At 40.2% G+C, this 21893-nt stretch overlaps 1 protein-coding gene across 20 annotated transcripts in view; it reads right to left on the reverse strand.

The window, feature by feature from the left end:
* Nucleotides 1-21893, reverse strand: part of ANKS1B (ankyrin repeat and sterile alpha motif domain containing 1B) — a 1309735-nt gene that overhangs the window by 297846 nt on the left and 989996 nt on the right. The gene's annotated exons all lie outside the window — the stretch shown is intronic.

The raw sequence follows: 21893 nt of genomic DNA on the forward strand, positions 1-21893 counted from the left end.
AGAAACTGTAATTTGTTCCCAGTCCTTGTATTTGCTTCCCTCTGGTTGAAAATCTGGGTCTCACAATGACTGACTTTCTTCTGATTTTTGAGATTGAGTGATTGGTGGTCTTCCTGGGCACATGTCAAAGAGCACCACCACATCAACTGCATGCCTGTAGTCCCTGTGCAGACAGCTTCCTTTGCTCCCTAGCAAGCGCAGGGGCTGGCAGAGGCTGCTTCAGCCTTGTGTTGCAGGAGGAGATAGGTCCACGTGCTGTTATAACCATGGTGATGGTGGGGGTGACTGATGCTTCTACATAACCTGGTTCTGAGTTCCTTTTCTGGATCTTTGTAGTTACACATGGAGGTCAACAGCCCACTGCCTTCCCTTTCTCCTCTATCTACCCCGTTGCCTTCTTCCAGCTTCCCCCTCAACCCCTGCCCTCATCTAACGAAAAAAAAGTTAAATTCCTATCTTAGCATCAAATAAAGCTATAGTTTTTTCCCCCAACAAAGCACATGCAGTACAGTACCTCCTTTGTACCATGTATCTCCTCCAGTAAGATATACCTGATGTCTTTCTGCTCCCCTAGGCTCATTTTAAGGTGCTTGTTGTATGTGATCCTATGTATGCCTTGAATTTGGTGCTTATTGAACTGTACTATAACTGTGTACTTGCTTTTGATTAGAATATGAACTCTTCAAAGGAAATTCTTACCCAGCAGTTGCCTCTCCATCATCTAGCATAGTGCTTGGCACACCGTAAGTAGATGTAAATGATTATTGAACTGGATTGATCAGATCTTACCACTCTCACTGATTTACAATTATACATACGCAAAGAAGGGCCATTTTGAGACCACAGTGCAATCAAGATGAATATGTCTCTAACTTCTAACTTCTCTCTTTCCGAATCCATCTACCCTAGCTCACCCATTTGTCTGCAAGAAGGGCTGAGAGCACAGAATCAGTTGAACAAGATAAAACAAAATCAGTCATAAATTGAACTATTCCTTCTTCATTTTCCATTTCTGCTTTGACCCTTTAAAAGGAATTTCAAGATTTTACTTTTTTTTCTGGTGCTATTAACCTAAAATGCTTAATAATCTCTACAAGGATACATAAATTGAATAATTATACATTTGATGGGGTTATAAGGAAAGTTTTGAAATTATCTTACACCTTCTGGAAATATTCCAAGTCAAAATGACTAAAGAAATTTGTTACTTCATCTTAGTTCTAAATCGTATATCAGGAATTCCAAGTTGGTGAATGTGTCATTTAATTGCATGTTATTAATAAATAGTGCAAAGATCTTTCCTGAGGACTCACTGTTCTGAGTGGCTTCTATAGCTCTGTAACAGATGTTATCAGTTAGCCAGTAAAATCCATTCCAATTTCCTCTCTCTTGCTTGCTTTCTCCTACAGAGATAGAAAAAAGCTAAGACATACTTTCCCAGTCTCCTGGAATTCGAACAGTGGCCATGTGACACGGTCTGGTCAATGAGGTGTAAACCTGAGTCTACTGGAAAGATACTGGAAGAACTTTTGACATCTTGACAAAAGGAACACACATCTCTATCATTGCTTCCTTTCCTTTCCTCCATCTGGAAATGCAGATGGGATGACAGAAGCTGCTGTAGCCACTCTGTGGTCATGAGGTGAAAAGCACAAAAGCTTGAGGACAAAGTGCCATCGCACTAAGGAGAACAGAGCAAAAAGACAGAAAGGCTCTGGTCCTAAATGGGACCACTAACAAATGTCCACTTCCATGCCTTAATCTTTAACATAGACTGGATTATTAGTTTTAGGGCATGAACCACTTTCTACCCAGGTTAATGGTTTTTAACCCTGTTATATATTATAACCACCTGGTGAACCTTTAAAAAAATGCATGCCTAGGACCTATTTCAACCAATGAATGCAAAAATCTGGGGATGAGTCTGTGCATCTATGCTTTTTAAAAGTCTCCTAAGTTACTCTTATGTATAGTGAGTATTAAGAACTGATCTTGACTCTTATTAGCAGTTGCCTTATTCAACAGTATTTATTCAATTAAGTAATCATTATGCACTTTTAAATGTGTAAGTAGTCACAGTACATGTAAAGACATATAAGAAAAATGCAGGTTTATAATTTAGTAGTCATGGTGTATGATATTTTGTGTAATGCGCCATTTATACTCCAGGGTGGTAGAGCCAAATGCTTATAGAGACTTTCTCTGCTGATCACATTTAAAAATTCAAATTAATTTACAAAAGTAACTTGTATCACAAAAAAATTGGCTGGGCGTGGTGGTGTGTGTCTGTAACCCTAGCTAGTCAGGAGGCTGAGGCAGGAGAATCACTTGAACCTGAGAGGCAGAGGTTGCAGTAAGCTGAGATCATGCCACTGCACTCCAGCCTGGGTGACAGAGTGAGACTCGGCATCAAAAACAAAAAAACAAAAAACCCCAAAACAAAAAGTAACTTGTATCATTATTGCTTTAACAACCCTGCACTCAGTTGCATGTGTGAGCTCACACACATACATTGCTGGTAATCATAGCAAAATCAGACTCCTATGGCTGACTATCATCTGATTATACCCTTTACAAAGTCAGGAGCCTTTTAATTATCTTAGATCCCTCTTCCACAGAGTAGAAATCAATATATGCTTGTAAAAAAATTCATGACTTGTAGTGATTCCTTTAGCAGGAAAAGCTTGAGCAGTAAAGTTGCCTGTGCCCTGGAGAAGTGCTGAGGACTGGAAATTCCTCCAGCTTCCGGTTATTTGGAAAGACCCTTGGGTGTTGAGTCAACACTGGCAGGTGTGAAAGGGAATGACACCGGGGCTGGGAGAGGATCTGGCAGCCAATTAGCAGGTACTTGTTAGAGCTCACCCTAGACTGCTGTGTGGCTTCGCATTCAGACATTCACAGACACCCCTGTCACAAATAGGCCAGCTGGAGCTCTGTGGTCACATAAAGCAGCAACAGCAGTGGAGAAAAACCCTGTTTCTCAGGAAGGCCCTGCATGCAGGAGAGGAGCAGGGCAGATAACAGAGTAGGGTTTGGAGGCTATAGCTGTGGATAAGCTTTCAGAAAAATACAATTGAGCACTTTTTTTTTTTTTTTGAGACATAGTCTTGCTCTGTTACCCAGGCTGGAGTGCAATGGCGCAATCATTACTCACTTGCAGCCTGACCTCCTGGACTTAAGTGATCCTTCCACCTCAGCCTATGGAGTAGCTGGTATCATAGGCATTTGCAACCATACTCAGCTAGTTTTGTATTTGTTGGAGAGATGGGGTTTTGCCATGTTGCCCAGGCTGGTCTTGAACTCCTGAACTCAAGCAATTCACCTGCCTCGGCCTCTCAAAGTGCTGGGATTACAGGTGTGAGCCACTGTGCCTGACAAGCACTTTAATTTGAGGAGCCACAGAGTCATATGCATGTAACGTCTTGTCAATGAAAGATAGGAAGACAGAGAGGAGCTGGAGGAGGACATGGTATTAAGCCAAGCATTTAAAAACTACTGATGAGCTAGGAATCGAGCAGAGTACATTCATTCATACAGTGATCAAATACTTTTTGAACATCTATGTGTTTCAGGTGTTGAGAATGCAGAGGTGAGCACGTGTTCTCCAGGGTGAAGGACACTGGAGGAGATGAGGGTTATGAAAACAAACAAACAAATAACAAACACACATACATTCAGGGTAACATGATAGAAATAGATGGTCAGGAGATACCACCTCAGTTTGGGTGATGAAGAAGGCCTCGACCCAGCGAGGTGACACCTGAGCTGAGATCATGTGGAAGATGTTGGGGCTTAGAAAACAACACTCCAAAATGAAGGCCTCAGAAGTAAAACTTTTTCTCTGACCTTCTCCTGCCCTCCTGTTTCTCAGTCCTATTCTCTCCCAAGGCTAGCCATAGAAACTAAAATCCCACTTCCCCAGGATGGGTCATCGAAACCAGACCTCATCTTCCCCAAAGCCAGCCATAAAATCTAAAAATATTACTCTAACTTTTCCTCCACCTTTCTATGTGAAAACTGGCCACAAAGAAATTATCTGACTTACCTCGTTTGACTATAGGTCATAAGACACCCATTCCAGAGAGGGTCTTGCCCCACACCCAGAAGGAAGGAATGCATGCTCAGAGGGGCCAAGAAGAATCTAGACAGACAGGCCTTCTTGGGTTTCCTCACTCAGGCTATTAGCATTAGATCAGAAGTTTTTTTGATCCAATAATATTTCTGCACAGCTGTCCATACTTTCTTGAAACTAAGTATATAAATGAACATTCTCCCCTGTGTTTTGGGGTCTTTATCCTGAAGGCTCCCATTTTACATACTAAAAAGGTATGCCTTTTCTCTTAATAATCTACTTGAATGTGAGTTGATTTTTCAGCAAACCTTTAGAGGGCCAAGGGCAACTTTCTTCTTGGCCCCAACGAAAGAGAAGGATGGAGATGCATGTAAAATGGTCCAGGCAGAAGGAAGAGCAACTGTAATGGCCCTGAGGCAGAAACATGCTTGGAGTTAGCAAAGAATCAGATGATATCCAGGCTAGAATCAGAGCAAGGGCATGTCTGGACGAAGTGGAAAAGGCAGCAGGGGTTAATGATAAGCACATGGCCATGGCTGGGCTTCAGGAAGGATGAGGTTTTAGGTCTTTGTGTTCTGGTCTGAAAGGGACTGGGGTCCCCCTGGGTGAGCTGTGCAGGGCACATCCGGATGCAGACAGCCCATCGGCTCTGACAGCAGCTCTCCCATCCTCCCAGCTGCAACGACTGTGGAGTTGGCTTTGCTTTGAGTATTTCAATCACACAGGGCCTGTACCTCCCTCCATTCCCTGGGGGTGATTTTGATAGTTTCTCTGTGTGCACAGTGATTCTGAGGCAGGAGATACATGAGGGACTGCAGCAGCATAAGTCAGTGGTGTCAACGCCTGACAACTACCATGACTGAAAAAGTCAGATACCTGAAGTGACTTCATTTATATTGCCATCTCCTGACAGAATCAGAGGCCGCTCGTGGTCTATGAACACAGTATCATCTTATGTCTATGGAAATAAAAAAGAATGGGAGGATTTTTTTTCCTTAAGCAGAAGGAAAATATTAACTCAAGACCCAAACAGTTTTATTCATTTGTGTGCTCCCACAATGCCTTGCTTATACAGTGATTTCACTGATTCAAGAACACACACTTTTTCCTCATTTTATCATTTCACAGATTACCATCTGTGAAATGATAATGCGTCTTACAGTCCACAGTGCCTCACAATTACCATCACATGGTTGTCATAGCCCATGCCCACGTGCTTGGTCATAGCTGTTCATGTGTTGAGCATAATTGGCATTTAAACTGTGTTCAAAATGATTACATTATAATTTGGCATTAGTAGAAACTCAGTACTTGGAAAGATACAAATACAGTAGGGAGAGGATAATTATATTTGTGAAGCAAGTATCTTCACTGGAGAAGAGACTGCAATGACATATTGTCTTTAAAAGCAGTAACCATGTGCATTATGGATCTGAAGGAAGACATCCACAAATGCATGAAGCCTTATTATGCTTTGTTACTGCAAAATACATGTTACATGCCAAGGAACTCAACAACGGCAGGAGCAATTGACAAAGCCCTCTAAATTAAGGAAATGTTCAATCTGTGTGAGGCTGTGACGGGTTTATATGTTGGACAGAATCACCATAAGGCAGTGTGTCACAGTTTCATTGGCAGCATTTTTTCTTTTGTAGGAATGCATAACATAATGATATATCCTATCATGGATGGTATTTCTAGATTCCATGAAATAGAATGGAACAAAGGAGATGTTTTTAACTTTAGATGACTAGGGCTATGCAAATACTAGACCTCACTTATCCCATCATGTTCAAAATGTCTCTGCAGTTTATTAACATATTACCCAAAAGCTGTCCACTTGAAAACTTATACTCAGCATTGTGTCTCAAGCCAAGGTAAATCAAACTAAACATTTTTGGGCATCTTGATACTCTTGGTTAGTAAACTGAATTTTGTCAAAAGCATCTATGGAACACAGGCAGACGATTGTGGAATAAATGGCCTTAATAAAAAATAAGCTAACTGCTTAGGCAATTATTTCTAATTCAGTTTAAGGAGGTCACTGTGTTTTAGTGTCTGATTTTGAACATCACGGCTAAAAACCCCGAGGCTTTTTTCCTTTAAGGTGCTCTCAGGTCAGTGTGAAAAAGCTGTTCGCCAGAGGAGCCAGTTGGAAATGGAAGAAATCATTAACATTTCTGCTGTGGGCAAGTTGTCAATCATTGTGTGTGAAGCCTGTACTATCATTTTTCGCCTATATCTACACAAGGATACTGTCTTAAAGATGTAGTCAAGTTCTGTGACAAATAGCAGGTCAATAGCTGAGGACACATTGCTTGGCATGTGGTAGTAGAGAAACGGCACACCTCTATTCCCCAAACCCCAGGTGGCTGCTTGTTGTAATAGCAGGTTATAAAGCGCAAGAGCTTCTGCATGAAGAGATAGCCTTTACATGGGGTACAGAGCGCAGAAACATTCTTTGGCAAGACATTGGTTTTTCTCAGCCATGGATCATAATGACTGTCAGTAGAATCATTTGTTTTCAATGCAAAGAAGAGCTGAAATGCTCCTATGTATCATTGCTTCTGGAGCTTTCTAGAAATGTGTACTAGGTAGCTCAATTTACCATGCCCAAGTGGAACTGTCGATTTCTCCCTCCAAATTTTCCCTCCCAAATATTCCCAATATCAAGAAACCTCAGGCCCAAAACATTTCCACTTATCCACAATTTCTTTGATTTCTCTCCAGTCAATATCACCTTCATCACCTCTATCTTCCTTGTAAATCCTGACTCAGATATTCTCACCTTCGCCATGACCACTTTAGTACAAGGCACCACCATCCCTTTCCCAGACTACTAGGTAAATGTCTCAGGTGGGTTTTCAATGACCTCCATCCCCATTCCCACAGCAGCCAAAGTGAGCCTTTCAAGCATAAATCAAATATATCTCCCTCCTGTTTAACACTCCTCTGATGCTCACGCTCACACTGAGATTACTATGCAACCCCTCTCCTTGGCTCACAATACCTGGTCCTTTCACATCTTTTCTACCAGCCTTGTCCTTGGCTCATGCTACTGCAGCCACACTGGCTTCCTTGCTGTTCCTCAAACAGGCCTGGTCCTGCCGCAGGGCACTTGCACTTGCTGCTCCCTCAGCCTGACATGCTGATCTCTGTACGGCTTCTTCCCACACTTGGTTCAGACCTCCTTCCAAATGAAGCATCCTCAGAGAAGTCTTTCCTGATCACCATCCTGAAGATCTGGTCACTGACTATCCTCTTACCCTGCTCTATGTTTCCCTATAGCATGTTCCACTAGCTGATACCATATTATAGCCTTATATGTTACCTGTTTCTTGTCCTTGTCCATCTCTAGAAATTAAGTTCCATGAGAGCAAGGGCTCTGTTGGTTCTATTTCCAATGCATTTCTAGAGACTAGAACAGTGCCTGGAATATAGCAGGTGTTTGGTAAATATTTTCGTTCACTATAAATACTGCACAACTTCTTCCTATGTCATCTTCCCAGCTGCACACTTTCTAGGCATAATGGGCCCTCACAGAGATGGATATAGAGTGTAGACTGTCTTTCAACTGAAGCATTTTATCCGACATGCCAACTGATGGCAGCACCCAGGGATGGCAATGAGATGGTGTGTGCATCACCCAAGAGGCCCTCCACAGTCAAGTAGGTCACTGAAGTCTGTCTCTGATGACCTTGCCTCCCACGCCTCCCTCTGTGTCTTTCTTTCCCATTTTTTCCCTGGCAGCAATTCATTCAGTGGCTATTTTTAAGCACCTGCTTTGTGAAGGGCACTGTGTGAACATAGAGCTGAGCCCTCCAAAGTCAGATTTTCAAGGAGTTTGGTGTCTGGTGGAAGGGAGGGGTGAACCCAGATAAATATAAGGGCTGTGAAAAGGTGAAGTGTCTTACCCTGGTGGAATAAGGAACTAGAAATTGAAACTGGCTCATCTGACTCTGAGTCCAGCCTCTTATCCACTCTGCTGCCTGCAGCCCACATAACCCTGCTTTTTCTCTGGCACTTCTCTGTAGTTTTAATCTTTGTTCTAACTCCTCCTTTTCCCTTTCTCTGCATTCAAAGTACCAAATCCTGCCCTTCTTGGTGAAGTTCTACATCAGCTGATGATCAGATCAGAGTTGTTCAGAGTAAGTGAGAATGATTCATAGATTTAGTTCTCCCGGGTGGGATGTGCATTGCAGCTTGTTCATCCGTGCTGCAGCCCATCACAAGGAGAAACGCCTGTGGTATTATCTGTTTCTCTATTCTTTGGGGGAACAGTGGGAGAAAGGATGCTAGCTGGGGTCTGCTTATTTATTGTGAGTCTTTCTACCTCACCCTGCCTCTCAGACTTCCATGGACCAAAGCATGAAGTAGGTCTGGCCGTCGGCCTTTCTCCTTCTTTAGTACAATTTCTGAAGGGAAGGCAGTATTCCATTTTTGGCATTCGGGAGGTGGTAAAAGAGGTACCGTCTCTGTTCGCTCTCTCTCAGTGGCCGCCATGAAGAAGAAATGGAACTACCTAAGGCAGCCATTCTGACAGACACTATTGGAAACTTTCTCTGCAAGGCTGAGCACATGAGGGAAAGACTGCAGATGTTCATTCGGTTGTTAAATGTATCTCTGCTGCAAGAGCAGCCTCGTGTACTGCCTTTCATGACACAAGATATCTGTGAATATAAAATAACAGGGACTGGTGGCTTTTCTCATCAAAAGTCTACCCATTTACTTCAGACACTTCTTCACCTGTAAAATGGGAATGGCAACAGTGTGCATCCCATAGGGTTCAGGTGAGAGGAACTACATCAGGGTATATGACATATACATGACATATATGTCAGCACTTAGAACACTCTCATACAAAAGTGTCTTTAGGTCAATCAACAGATATTTATTTGCCACCTCCAGTGTGCTAGACCCTGTTTTAGGAGCTGGAGATACAGGAGTGAACAAAATAATCCATGCCCTGATGGGGCTGATGGAGGTTAATAATCATGATTGCAAAGGCATAGCCAGGACCCAAATCCCCGCAGTCCAGCTCCAAGTCCCCAGTCTCCTCCATGACTCCATAGCACCTCTTCTTCACTGAGCGAGAGAACGCAAATAATACATTTGAAATGATGTTGTGAGTTGAGAGCCTGGACCTCAGGGATAAAGACCTATGCTTGTAAAGACTTACACATAAGACCTGGCACGATAAAAACCCTAGAAGGAAATCTAGGCAAAACTATCCAGGACATAGGAGTAGGCAAGGACTTCATGAACAAAACACCAAAAGCATTGGCAACAAAAGCCAAAATAGACAAATGGGACCTAATCAAACTCCACAGCTTCTGCACAGCAAAAGAAACAGTCACTAGAGTGAATAGACAACCAACAGAATGGGAAAAAATTTTTGCAGTTTACCCATCTGACAAAGGGCTGATATCCAGAATTTACAAAGAACTCAAACAGATTTACAAGAAAAAAACAAACAAGCCCATTCAAAAGTGGGCAAAGGATATGAACAGACACTTTACGAAAGAAGACATATATGAGGCCAACAATCATATGAAAAAATGCTCATCGTCACTGGTCATCAGAGAGATGCAAATCAAAACCACATTGAGATACCATCTCACGCCAGTTAGAATGGCGATCATTAAAAAATCTGGACACAACAGATGCTGGAGAGGATGTGGAGAAAAAGGAACACTTTTACACTGTTGGTGGGAGTGTAAATTAGTCCAACCATTGTGGAAGACAGTGTGGCGATTCCTCAAGGCCTTAGAAATAGAAATTCCATATGACCCAGCAATCCCATTACTGGGTATATACCCAAAGGACTGTAAATCATTCTACTATAAGGACACACGCACACGAATGTTTATTGCAGCACTGTTTACAATAGCAAAGACCTGGAATCAACCCAAATGCCCATTGATGATAGACTGGATTGGGAAAATGTGGCACATATACACCATGGAATATTATGCAGCAATCAGAAATGATGAGTTCGTGTCGTTTGTAGGGACATGGATGAATCTGGAGAACATCATCCTCAGCAAACTGACACAAGAACAAAAAATGAAACACCACATATTCTCACTCATAGGCGGGTGATGAAAAATGAGAACACATGGACACAGGGAGGGGAGTACTAAACACTGGGGTCTATTGGGGGGAAAAGGGGAGGGCCAGTGGGAGGAGGAGGTGGGGAGGGATAGCCTGGGGAGAAACGCCAAATGTGGGTGAAGGGGTGAAAGCAAACAGAACACACTGCCATGTGTGTACCTATGCAACTGTATTGCATGCTCTGCACATGTACCCCAAAACCTAAAATGCAATAAAAAAATAAGAAAAAAAAAAAGACCTATGATTGGAAGCCGTCTACTTTGAAGCTGCTAGCTGAAACCTGTCCAAGAACTAACACTGGGAAAGGAGGTTCGAGAAAAAAATTCTTGAGCAAGATTGACATTTAGTGAAGGGGAAGATAAAGGAGGAGGTACTAAAACAAACTCCCATTATTGTTATTATCACTATTATTCCCTGTGCTCATCTAGAGGAGTCAACTAACCTAAAAAAAACCTCAATTTAAAACAATGGGTTGCATACCCACTCTGAGCAAAGAGTTGGTGTGCAACAAATATGTGAGCAAGGCATGAAATGATTCTTCATTAGACAAATACTTTAGAATTTAATTTTCTAAAATAACTTTGTTTGATGGTCAATGAACTCAACAAATGATTTTCCAGCTTTTGATACATCTAGCAATTCCAAGATCACACAGTGTGTTTATCGTCTAGGTAACTATTCTCTAGTTACAGAATATGGGTTGGGGCTCCTGTCCCCCAGCTTTCCATACATTTAGGCCTCCTGGCATGGTACTCTATCCAGGTCTTTTTATTCCCCCAGTGAGCTCCCACTAATCATCTTAGATTTTCTGAGGTGCTTTTGATTTTACATATTTTGAGTGTGGGCTTAAAACAATAAGATTATCCATAATTCTAAAAACTTCTCTTCTTTTCTCTAATTAAAACCTTTGTGGGCCAGGCACGTTGACTCATGCCTGTGATCCCAGCACTTTGGGATGCCAATGCGGGAGGATCACCTGAGCCCGGGAGTTCAAAACCAGCCTGAGTAATATAAAGAAACACCATCTCTACAAATAATAAAAATAAGTTAGTCAGCTGTGGTGGTGTGCACCTAGTCTCAGCTACTTGGGAGGCTGAGGAGGGAGCACTGCCTGAGCCTGGAAGGTCGCGGATGCAGTGAACCGTGATCGCACCACGGCACTCTAGCCTGGGTGACAAGTGAGACCCTGTCTCAAAATAAACAAAAAACACACCTAAATAAAACAAACCCCAAAAACCTCCGTGGTGGATTGATTGTAGTAAACATCCCATTTCTTCACCCTTCCCTACTTCCAAGCTATTTACCATGTGATTTAGCAGTTGTTCCTATTGAGAGGTGAACTATATCCTCCCCTCCCAAGCTGATTTGGGGTTTTCCATACAGCTTCCTTTGGCCAAGTGTTGGCAGATGTGATGTAAGTAGAGGTGTACAAAAGTGCTTGCTCATTTTTGTTTGTTTCTTTCTTTGTTTTAAAGATGTGCCTGAGATGGCAAACTAGAGGGTGGGGCACAGGGAGTCTAAGCTGTTTCAGCTGAGACCATCTCAGGTCAGTCAACTCTCTTATGTCAGAGGATTGGAGCCAACTGCCAGATGTGAGGGAGGCAGCTGACATCAGAAGAAATTTGCAGCCCAGCCCAGCCTAAATCGCTGACCCACAAACTGTAAGCTCAGCTAAACAAATGCTTATTGCTTTAAGCACTTCATTCTCAGACAGCTTGTTCCATAGCATTGTTTGGGCAATGGATAACTGATAATGCTTCCCATAAATCTTAGGAACTTGGAAGCTGCCCCTCCATTTGGCCTCCTTTAAGCAAAATAATTGAATGCTGTTTGCAAAGCATTGTATAAAATGCTTTATTAGATTATCTTATTGAATCCTGACAACAATATATAGAAGACAGATACAAAGTTATTATCCAAATTTCAGAGGCAAGGAGACTGAAGCATAGAGAAGGTTAAGTGACTTGACTGAAGTGCTTTTTAGAAAAGCAGAGATTCTACAACCAGTCTTCTAAACCTTGGAAGGTTTAGAAGTGGCTTTAGCCACTGCATCCTGCCATTTACTCTTTGGCGTCTCCATTCTACCTGTTCTGCTGCCTGCTTTTACCCACTAAGTAGGAGAAGTTCTTGCGTTCCCATTTGGGATACAGATACCCCTTTCGTACTAGGTTTACCCGTAATATTTCTCTCCATACCACTCATGTAGATGGCTGTCTTCTTCATTAGTCTGGAAATTTTTTTTGAGGGTAAAGACTGTAAAATACTTATATTTCCCCCCACAACTCTATGCAGTAGATTTTTCAAAGAAAGATCATATTCACTTTTATGGTAGCTGTTCCATAAAACATATAAAAAGGAAAGAAATACTCTTCTAGAGAATATATGCACATTTTAAAAGGGCACTGCTTTTCAAATTAATCAAATTGGTGGAATACACAGTAGAGGGTTTTCCCCATTTGGTTAAATAGTTTTAGTTATACGGTATTTGAATGTAGTGTTTGACTGAATATGTCTACAAAAATAAAACTCTCCCGACTCATTTATAGATTAATTCTAGAAGCAGGGATTAATACAAAGCTGGCAGTGAGTAATTTCTGTTTTGCAGTTTCTGCGTTTAGGAAATTGCTTTATGGTTCAGTAACTTGCCCTGCACTTTAGGTATGCTACCACCAGATGGCAGCAGGGTGCTAGGTATAAGGCTTGTAAGTAAAGAATTTGTGTGTTTTTTGAGATTCAAGGTAATAGCTCTTTCCTTCGGTTCAAAAAGATTGCAGACCACTGATTTCCAATTTAGTATAATGCATTTTTTTTTTTTTACTAAAATGGCTAAACCAAAACTCTAAGCCACCCTAAAACATCTTTAGAACGGATATAAATCCTAGGCTACAAAATCACCTACCTCATTATTATTTCTCTTCTCCAGCATCTAATTATTTCCGTAATGGCTTATACAACATAATGGCTTATATGAATCTCATATGCCTACCTTACTGATAGTGCTAACCATTATAATTTACTTTGATTCTTTATTATCAGTCTCTGCCATGGCACACTATGTATGTTAGTTTTCAAAATTCTTACCTAGTTTTTCTCTAGGTAAAAAAAACCTATCTGGCATTCCTTTCATCTAAGACAGCAAAGGTTTATCTTTCGGTATTATCTGAGACCTTCTCTTAAAACCAAAAGTATTTCTCCACCAGAGTGGCATGAACAGTGTTTATTTGCATTTCATGTATGTATTTGCAAGTATGAAGTACCTTGCCTTTTTATTTTCTACACTATATAATCTACTAGAATATTTCCCCTCTCAAAGCTCTTAGAAGCACAGAGGCAGTTTACCATAATTTAACAGAAATATAGCTGGATTTCTTTTTTTTTTTTTTTTTTTTTTAGCAATAGCCTCTGCCCTAAATATTTCAAGAAAAGACTTCTTTAAAGAAAAAAAATCTTCATGCTAAATTAGCAAGATATAGGAAAAAAGGTAACTGAGCAAAATACAGGGAAAAAGGTAACTGAGTTCATTATAATATATGAAGCACTGGGAGCGATTCTAGAAGGTTCAGATTTACAGGTGATAAATTCAGAATGAAGCCATTCCTAACTGCTGAGCCACTACTCTGCCTTAAGGTTCTCTGCTTCAAGAACAATCTGTGATGCTGAGGGTTGATACTAAGGATAGATGGTCAATTCTCATGCAGCTGGAGAAAAAAGATACCAGCATTTCTGTACCTGAGCACAGCCAGAAAAAAAAAGGAGGAGAAATGTTCAGCTTTACCCTGAAAGTTGTTACACAAAGCCGAGAGAGTCTCTCTCTCTCATATTCACCAAATCCAGGAGTGGAAAGATTTTGAGCAGTAGTAAGCAGTGAGGATTTGGACAAGGCTGGTAGGGAAAAATGATATCTGCTGGGCATACTGGGAGGCTGAGAGTCCAGGGCAGGTGAAAGGGATTGGAGATGGGAATGAGGGAGGACAGCACCTTAACAGTAGATCCTGGAACTAGAGTTAGCACATCAAGCAGGGCTATCTATGCACGCAGGGTGAGTTCTGGCTGAGAGAAGCAGATGGCAACTAAGCTGTGAAAGCAGGGCAGCTATTTATTACCCTCTATTTACAAATGAGAAACTGAGTCCCAGAGGGGGTAAGTGACTTCTTCTAAAGTCAACATACTGAGAGGTGGATATAAGATTCAAAGTGACCTGATTCCAAGCTAAAGATGAAAAAGAGAAGGCACATTTGAAACTCTGACACACACACTGTATGTCCTACTCTTTGCTTTATAAACAGTAAGTAAAATTTTCAAATAGTGGAAGCTTAGCCTTTTAAGGGTCAAACGGAAGCAGCTTTAGCCACTGTTGAAAAGCACTTCTGAAATGTATTATATTTGCCCTTGGATCCTTTGAAAACTGACTGTAATCTACTCTCCTCTTGGTACATGGGTTATAATTACAAAAATTGACTATATTTATGAACTTCTAACTCAGTGATACCCTCAGGTTCTATGGAGGGTTTTTAAAAAAATTAAAAATATTTTTTTTGCTGTCCCACCTAATACATTCACCGCTAGACATAGCTGTGTAGCTGAATCGGCTGAGTCAGCGCCTCCTTCTCTCACAGCCAGCTCTTCCTTCTTAAGTGTGTCAGCTGCTGGTCCTTGCCTACTGCTTCTGATCAGGTCATTCCCCTGATTAAAATCCTTTAGTGACTCCCACTAGCCACCGGTTGCAGTAGTTTGCAAACCAGCCTGCACATGAAAATCACTTGAGGCGCTTTTAAGACCTCTGGATACTCAGGTGCCAACACTAAGAATTTCAATTCAATTGCTTAGGTATGCGACCCTCACCTACAGGGATTAACATAAGTAGCATGAACTTTTGCTGCTAGCCAAGATGGAATCATGGGGGCTAGATTTACCTTTCCAATGGAAACAACTGAAAGTCCAGATGAATATACTAAACAATGGTTTTCGAGGCAATGAACACAAAGCATTGAAGGACAGTGATCCCTGAGAGATGAAAAACAAACAGAATGAGCCCTGCAATTGCCCTGAGAGAATTTCTAGGCCATGGAGCAGGGAGGAAGAATTAAGAAGGAGTCTGCAAGGTTCCTTAAATAGAAAAGATGAAGCAGAGAATCCAGGGAGACTAGGGTGGCTAGCGTTTGCCAGCCAGAGTATTAGAGAGGAGAGAGTTTGGATCAGCACATGAATGTGTGGAAATGGCATGAAACCAAGAGAAAAACTAGCTGAAAGATGAATGAGAATAGTCCTTAAAGCTCAAAATGGACTGGCAACACTGAGATTTGCCGACTATTCAAACTGGGAATCCCTGAAATTCAAAGGGCATTGGTCAAGTACTCAGAAGGGTGTTGCCCAGTGGTGGGGAAGTATTGTCAATAGACTAGACAATACTCTGGACCTGCCTAACAAACTTTAAAAGCAAGTCCTAAAATATCCAAGACTATTCAACTTCCCTGTATCCCAGAGCAATACCCAAAAATATTTGTAGGAATAAAAAAAAATTCAGCACCCAACAAGGTAAAATTCATAATGTCTGACATGTAATAAAAATTACCAGACATGCAAAAACATTAAGGAGAAAAATCAAACCCAAACTTAAACTGACACAGGTGTTATAGTTAGAAGACAAAGATATTAAACCAGTGAGTATAACTGTATTCCATATGTTCTACAAGTTAGAGGAAAGGCTGAACATGTTTAACAGACAGACAATATAAGAAAGACCTAAGTCTAACTTTTGAAGATGAAAACTACAATCTCTGAGATGAAAAATACACTGCATAGTAATAGTGACAGATTAGCTATACTAAGAAGAAAAGATTAGTGAACTTAAAGACATAGCAATAGCAATTATTCAAATGTGTCAAAGGGAGAAAAAAGACTGAAAAAAATGAATAGGACATTGGTGGACTGCAGTCCAACTTTAAATGACATAATGCTGATGTATTTGGGGTTTCCAAATGAGAGGAGAAATAAGAAGGTGAATAATAGAAAGTATTTTGAAGCCAGATATGGTGGCTCATGACTATAATCCCAGCACTTTGGGAGGCTGAGGCAGGTGGATCACTTGAGGTGAAGGTGGATCACCAGCCTGGCCAACATGGTGAAACCCTGTCTCCACTAAAAATACAAAAATTAGTCAGGTGTGGTGGCAAATGCCTGTAGTCCCAGCTACTTGAGAGGCTGAGACAGGAGAGTCGCTTGAACCTGGGAGGCAGAGTTTGCAGTGAGCTGAGATTGTGCCACTGCACTCCAGCCTGGGCAACAGAGTAAGACAACATCCTAAGTATAGCCAGGGCTGGGGGAAACCGACCCATTATGTACAGAGGAACAACAAAATGGCATCAGGTTTCTTGTTATAAATAATGCAGAAGAGAGGCTAGTGGATCGACATCTTTTAAAGTACTGTTACTTTAAAATTCTATACTCAAAAAAAATTATTTTTTTCCCAAAAAGAATTAAGAAATAATGACTAAAAAATTTCCGGCCGGGCGCGGTGGCTCAAGCCTGTAATCCCAGCACTTTGGGAGGCCGAGGCGGGTGGATCACGAGGTCGAGAGATCGAGACCAACCTGGTCAACATGGTGAAACCCCGTCTCTACTAAAAATACAAAAAATTAGCTGGGCATGGTGGTGTGTGCCTGTAATCCCAGCTACTCAGGAGGCTGAGGCAGGAGAATTGCCTGAACCCAGGAGGCGGAGGTTGCAGTGAGCCGAGATCGTGCCATTGCACTCCAGCCTGGGTAACAAGAGCAAAACTCCGTCTCAAAAAAAAAAAAAAATTTCCAAAATTGATGACAATGATAAGCCTCATATTTAAGAAGCTCAAAAAACTTTACATATAGAAAACATGAAAAAATGATACCTATGTATGTAATAATTAAATTGCTGAAAACCAGCAAAAAAGACAACATCCTAAGTATAGCCAGGGTGGGGGGAAACTGACCTGTTATGTTCAGAGGAACAACAAAATGGCAGCAGGTTTCTTGTTAGAAATAATGCAGAAGAGAAGTTATCTTTAAAGTGCTGTTACCTTAAAATTCTATACCCAGCAAAACAATGAAGTATTTTTCAGATACACAAAAGCTGTGAAAATTCATCACTAGCAGCCTCCCACTATAGAATAATGCCAAAGACAGTCCTTCAGGAAGAAGGAAAATGATACCAGATGGAAATATGGATCTACACAAAGGAATGAAGAGCTTGGTTGCCTTCAAGGGTGTGTGACCTATGTGGTTACGCAAAGTCCTGCACATAGAAGGGCCTTGTGCTAGCTTTGATGTTTTGATGTTACTGGCTTAAAATTTTTAATTCTTTTTGAAGAAGGGACCCTATGTTTTCATTTTGCACTGGTAGCTGGTCATGATGAAGAATACTTTGTGGCCCATAGAGGTGGAGGCAGGGGCTGGAATGTTGAGGTTGACTCTGAGGATCCAGGCCATATGTTCAGGCATGGAATAGGGAAGAGATGGAGGTACCTTCTTCAGAGAAAATTTGCAATGTTTTAATTTTAATCAGGAGAGAGGTGGATGAACAGATGTCCACTAAAATAAAAATTTTTAAGGTAGCAATTTCTGGGTAATTAGAATACAATTTTCCTTTCTGCACAGAGATAGATCATAAATGGCTATAATCAGAGAGTTTCATTTCTTTCTGAAGTTAATTTGCTGCTGAGTATTTAAAACTGTCTCTTCAGGCCAAAATGCCTTGTTGCCTTGTTTATTTTGTGCGTGTGTGTGTGTGTGTGTGTGTGTGTGTGTATCTGTTTTACTATTTCTGGTATCAACATTTTAATAATGCCTGTTCCATAATATTGATCTGGAGGCACTGCAAGAGTGTAAATTTACTTTACGTGCAAAAGAAAAGCTGTATTACTTCCAATGGCGTTTTAGTGATTAAATGCATTTTATTGTAGTATAATTCAATCTCAGTTTGGGTCAAGGCTCCAAAGTTGAGAGTAGTATAGTAAGTGTGGACATGCAAAAGATGCTGAAAGGTAGTAGAAATAAGAATGTCAGACCTGGCCTATCACTGCCCTCCAGGAAATATATGAAAGGGCTAGAGATCAATGGAAAGTGTATATTTATTTGGGAGATTGTTCATGCTATATGAGGACATATGTCAGGGTGCGTCTCTAAAAACTTGGGCCAGGTGAGGGAAGCTTCCAGAGAATCCCTGGAACAGCTTGAAATTTAGATGCAGGGGGTGGAGTTGGTAGAGGCCAGGGGCTTTACCTGATATATGCCTGGAAAAGTCTAAAGCTCAGAGGTGGTATCTAGCTGTCCTGAAGCTTGCGAGGAGCCATCTGTACTGCAAATAGGTATAAATGCAGTGCTTAAACCCGTAGATGATTTATAAAGTTTGCTCTACACTTGAATACTCACATCTAGTCATTTAGTTGAAGCCTTTGGCTTTGATTAAAGTTGTTAATATTTGAAGTATTGACTGACATAGCCTCCCTGGTGTGGAAATATGAATATTTTTCATTTATTATGTCCCATGGTGAAAGCATAACCTTTTACTTAAAATAATTGGTTTGAAAATGGAATTAAAGCATTCATCCTCCCCATTCCTCCCCTGCAATTTGTAAATTTACTAATTATTCTTCTTGGTTATGAGCATAAGTTACCATTTACCTTTATCCAATATGTACGTGCACACACACACAGAATGCAAAAAAATTAGGAAATAAAATTAATTGCAATTTTAGCAATGAGAGTGGTATAGATAGAAGTGTGAGTTTATAATGCTGATCATGAAATAAAACATCAAAGTAGGTAATGAGTCTAAATCTGATACTCATAGGATGATAGCTCTACTGCATTTAAAGCAAATAAAATAACATTACTCAAGAATTAATGCCAAATTAGAAGGTTTCCTTTGAACATTTCTTAGCACATCTTCAAGTGGTTAGATTATTATAAAATTTCCCAGGAAAGCTAGAAATTAAGTCAACATCATCGAAAGAAAAAAAAATCTGACAGTCCTAAATGAAACTGTAATGTAAATACAGTTTCCGAAGCTATTAGGCAAGAAGCAAATGATCTTCTAATCAATTTGCTTTTACAAAAATAATACCTGATTATTTTCATTGGCACGTGAAATAATTTTCATGGGACACACGTGGGTATTGCTACCTTAGCGATCTTATTTACTGCTACCCAAAGGTATTTAAAGGACAACCACTGATGCTGAAGTTATTTGTAATCATATCTGCAGTCTATCTCCTCATCCTCCATTCTGTTCCCCTCCACCAGCAGACTTTAATATCAAAGCAGGCTACATTTACACTTCTCTTTTCACTTGACGTAGAACAACAATTACTGGAGCAATCTGGTTGCCTTAAAACTAGCCACTCATTCAGGATGTGAACTTCCCTAAAAGGCTTTGCTCTAAGTCAAGGTGACGGTACATTCCCTTTCAGGCTAGAAAACAACAAATTGTGCATTCTTAGTATAGGATTATTTGACCCATATATCATATAAGACGACCTCATATCTCGGTACCTCTCTCATTAGTTGGGATAAACAAAAATCTTGAATTTGAGATAATTCTTTGTAATGCAATACTTTGTAAGCCAAAAGGCATGCACACATTTTTCCTTTTTCTCATTTTAAAACCCAGTAACTGAGAACCATCACATAAACTACCCAATTCTACTGGGCATACAAATTTTGTTTTCTGATTTCCAAATCTAAAGGTTCAGATCAATTTTGACCATAATTAACATGGACATAATTAATATGCTGAGCTAAATGACTTATACAACCTCACCATCAAGAGTGTGAACTTGCCCATAAAAGTTGTCACAAGGAAAATTAAATTCAATCAGTTTACTTTAAGGCAAATGTATCGAGTTAGTGGTAGATGCAGATGGCATGCTCCAGGCCAGAGGATTTTGGCCTCAAGGTCTAAGAGACAGTGACTATGTTTTCAAATTTGATACAATGCTTGTGACAGGCACTTCTCCCTGTATTGATGTCAGAAAACCATTAAGAGCCAACATGGGTGGAAAAGACCAATTTTCTGTCTCAACTCAAAGCTGATTGGCCTTACGGGTGGCGGTGGATCAGTCCCTAAGCCCTGGCAGTAGAGCATGGGGCCATCATCCCCATAGTCACGCAGCTGTCTACAAGGTCTGGCTGCAGTCACTAAACAAAGATCTCTGGAACACAGGTACCCCCAGCATTGGGTAAAGTGAGTGCCCAAGCCTACATCTTAAACACTAGTTCAGGCATTTGGATTTTGAGAGACATAGAGCCTGATGTTGTAAATGATCCTTGCTTCAATGAAAACACATAATAGAGTCCTATTGAAATCCATTCTTTACAATGGGAGATTACTGTTAATACTAGCTAGGTGAGTGATTCATGTGCTACCTATTATAAATATTAATTCTTCAGTGAATAGCAATGTGATTCAGAAAATGTTACATAGGAATATTTTTTCAAGCTATTACATTAATTCATTAACTGAGATGCAACTTAAGTTGGAAGCTTGTTTGGTTGATCTATGGAAGAAGGTAGCCCTTTAACAAATATCTATGAGTAGCCATGTGATGAGTGTCAAGTTCTTGACAGAGAATTGAAATCTTAGCCTGATGCAACCAACAAGCAATACGGTTTCAGTCAGTTCCACTGCCACACACACTGAATGTAACTAACCCAAGGCTTTGTTACACAATGAGTTTCTTCTGAAATAATGATAGCTCTTGTGAGGGCATAAGAAACAAAAAGTTAAGAAAAAGTTGCTTATGGCAATGGAATCACATTAATTTGTCTATTTAATGTGACTTTTAGATTCAAGAACAATTTCGGTATGATGTTCTAGAAAAGACATTCTTTTTTCAGAAAGACTTTTAAAAGCAAGGAATAATTAGTTACTAATAATAACCATCATTTAAAATAAGCAATGGCATGTAATGTGTAGAACCTGGACTTTCGGGGGGAAAGTGACATAAAGAGTAGAACAGAGCACTTTTGAACCAGCAGAAACTTATTTACTTTATCTTTTAGTTCAGGAATGCCATTTTCACTCAATAATTTACTATAAAACTAAAACCTTCAAAAAAAAAGTGATTTCTCATTGTCACTGTTAAAAAGGAATGTTTATAATGCCAAATATAATTAAAATGCATGACCATTTCATGTTATGTTTTTATCTAATTCCTTCATTTATGCTAGAAAATAACAAAAGTAAAAATGCAATGAGAAGAGTATCAAAATCATTTATGCAGATTTAGTTGATCTCTTTGGGCTTGACTATATGGCAACATATGTTGGCCAGTTTTCATAGGAAGTATATGCTAAGTGTATAAATAAAACAGAGACAACATAAGATTAGACACTAGCTTCAGAAAATAAAATTTTGATAACACAGCAGCCTGTTTAGTAAGAATAAAAGCAGTCTCTTGGAGCGTGGGATTTGTATATGTGACTAAGAAATGGAGACAAGGAAACATGATAGCAATGGAAAACTAAAAAATGATAATTTAAATCTTTAACAGTGAATATGAACAAAGATCAGAATAGGAACGTATTTATTATCATATCTATATCCTATAATTGAAAAAAATTTCCTAAAAAGGAAAACATGAAAATGCTTGGAAGATTTTCTTGGATAACGCAAAACACCCTGAGAGTTCTCTCTTCCCTCTTAGTTCCCCCACATCAAAACTTCAAAAGTTAAT

Source organism: Callithrix jacchus, chromosome 9, assembly GCF_049354715.1.
Source record: "Callithrix jacchus isolate 240 chromosome 9, calJac240_pri, whole genome shotgun sequence".
Taxonomy (NCBI): Eukaryota; Metazoa; Chordata; class Mammalia; order Primates; family Cebidae; genus Callithrix; species Callithrix jacchus.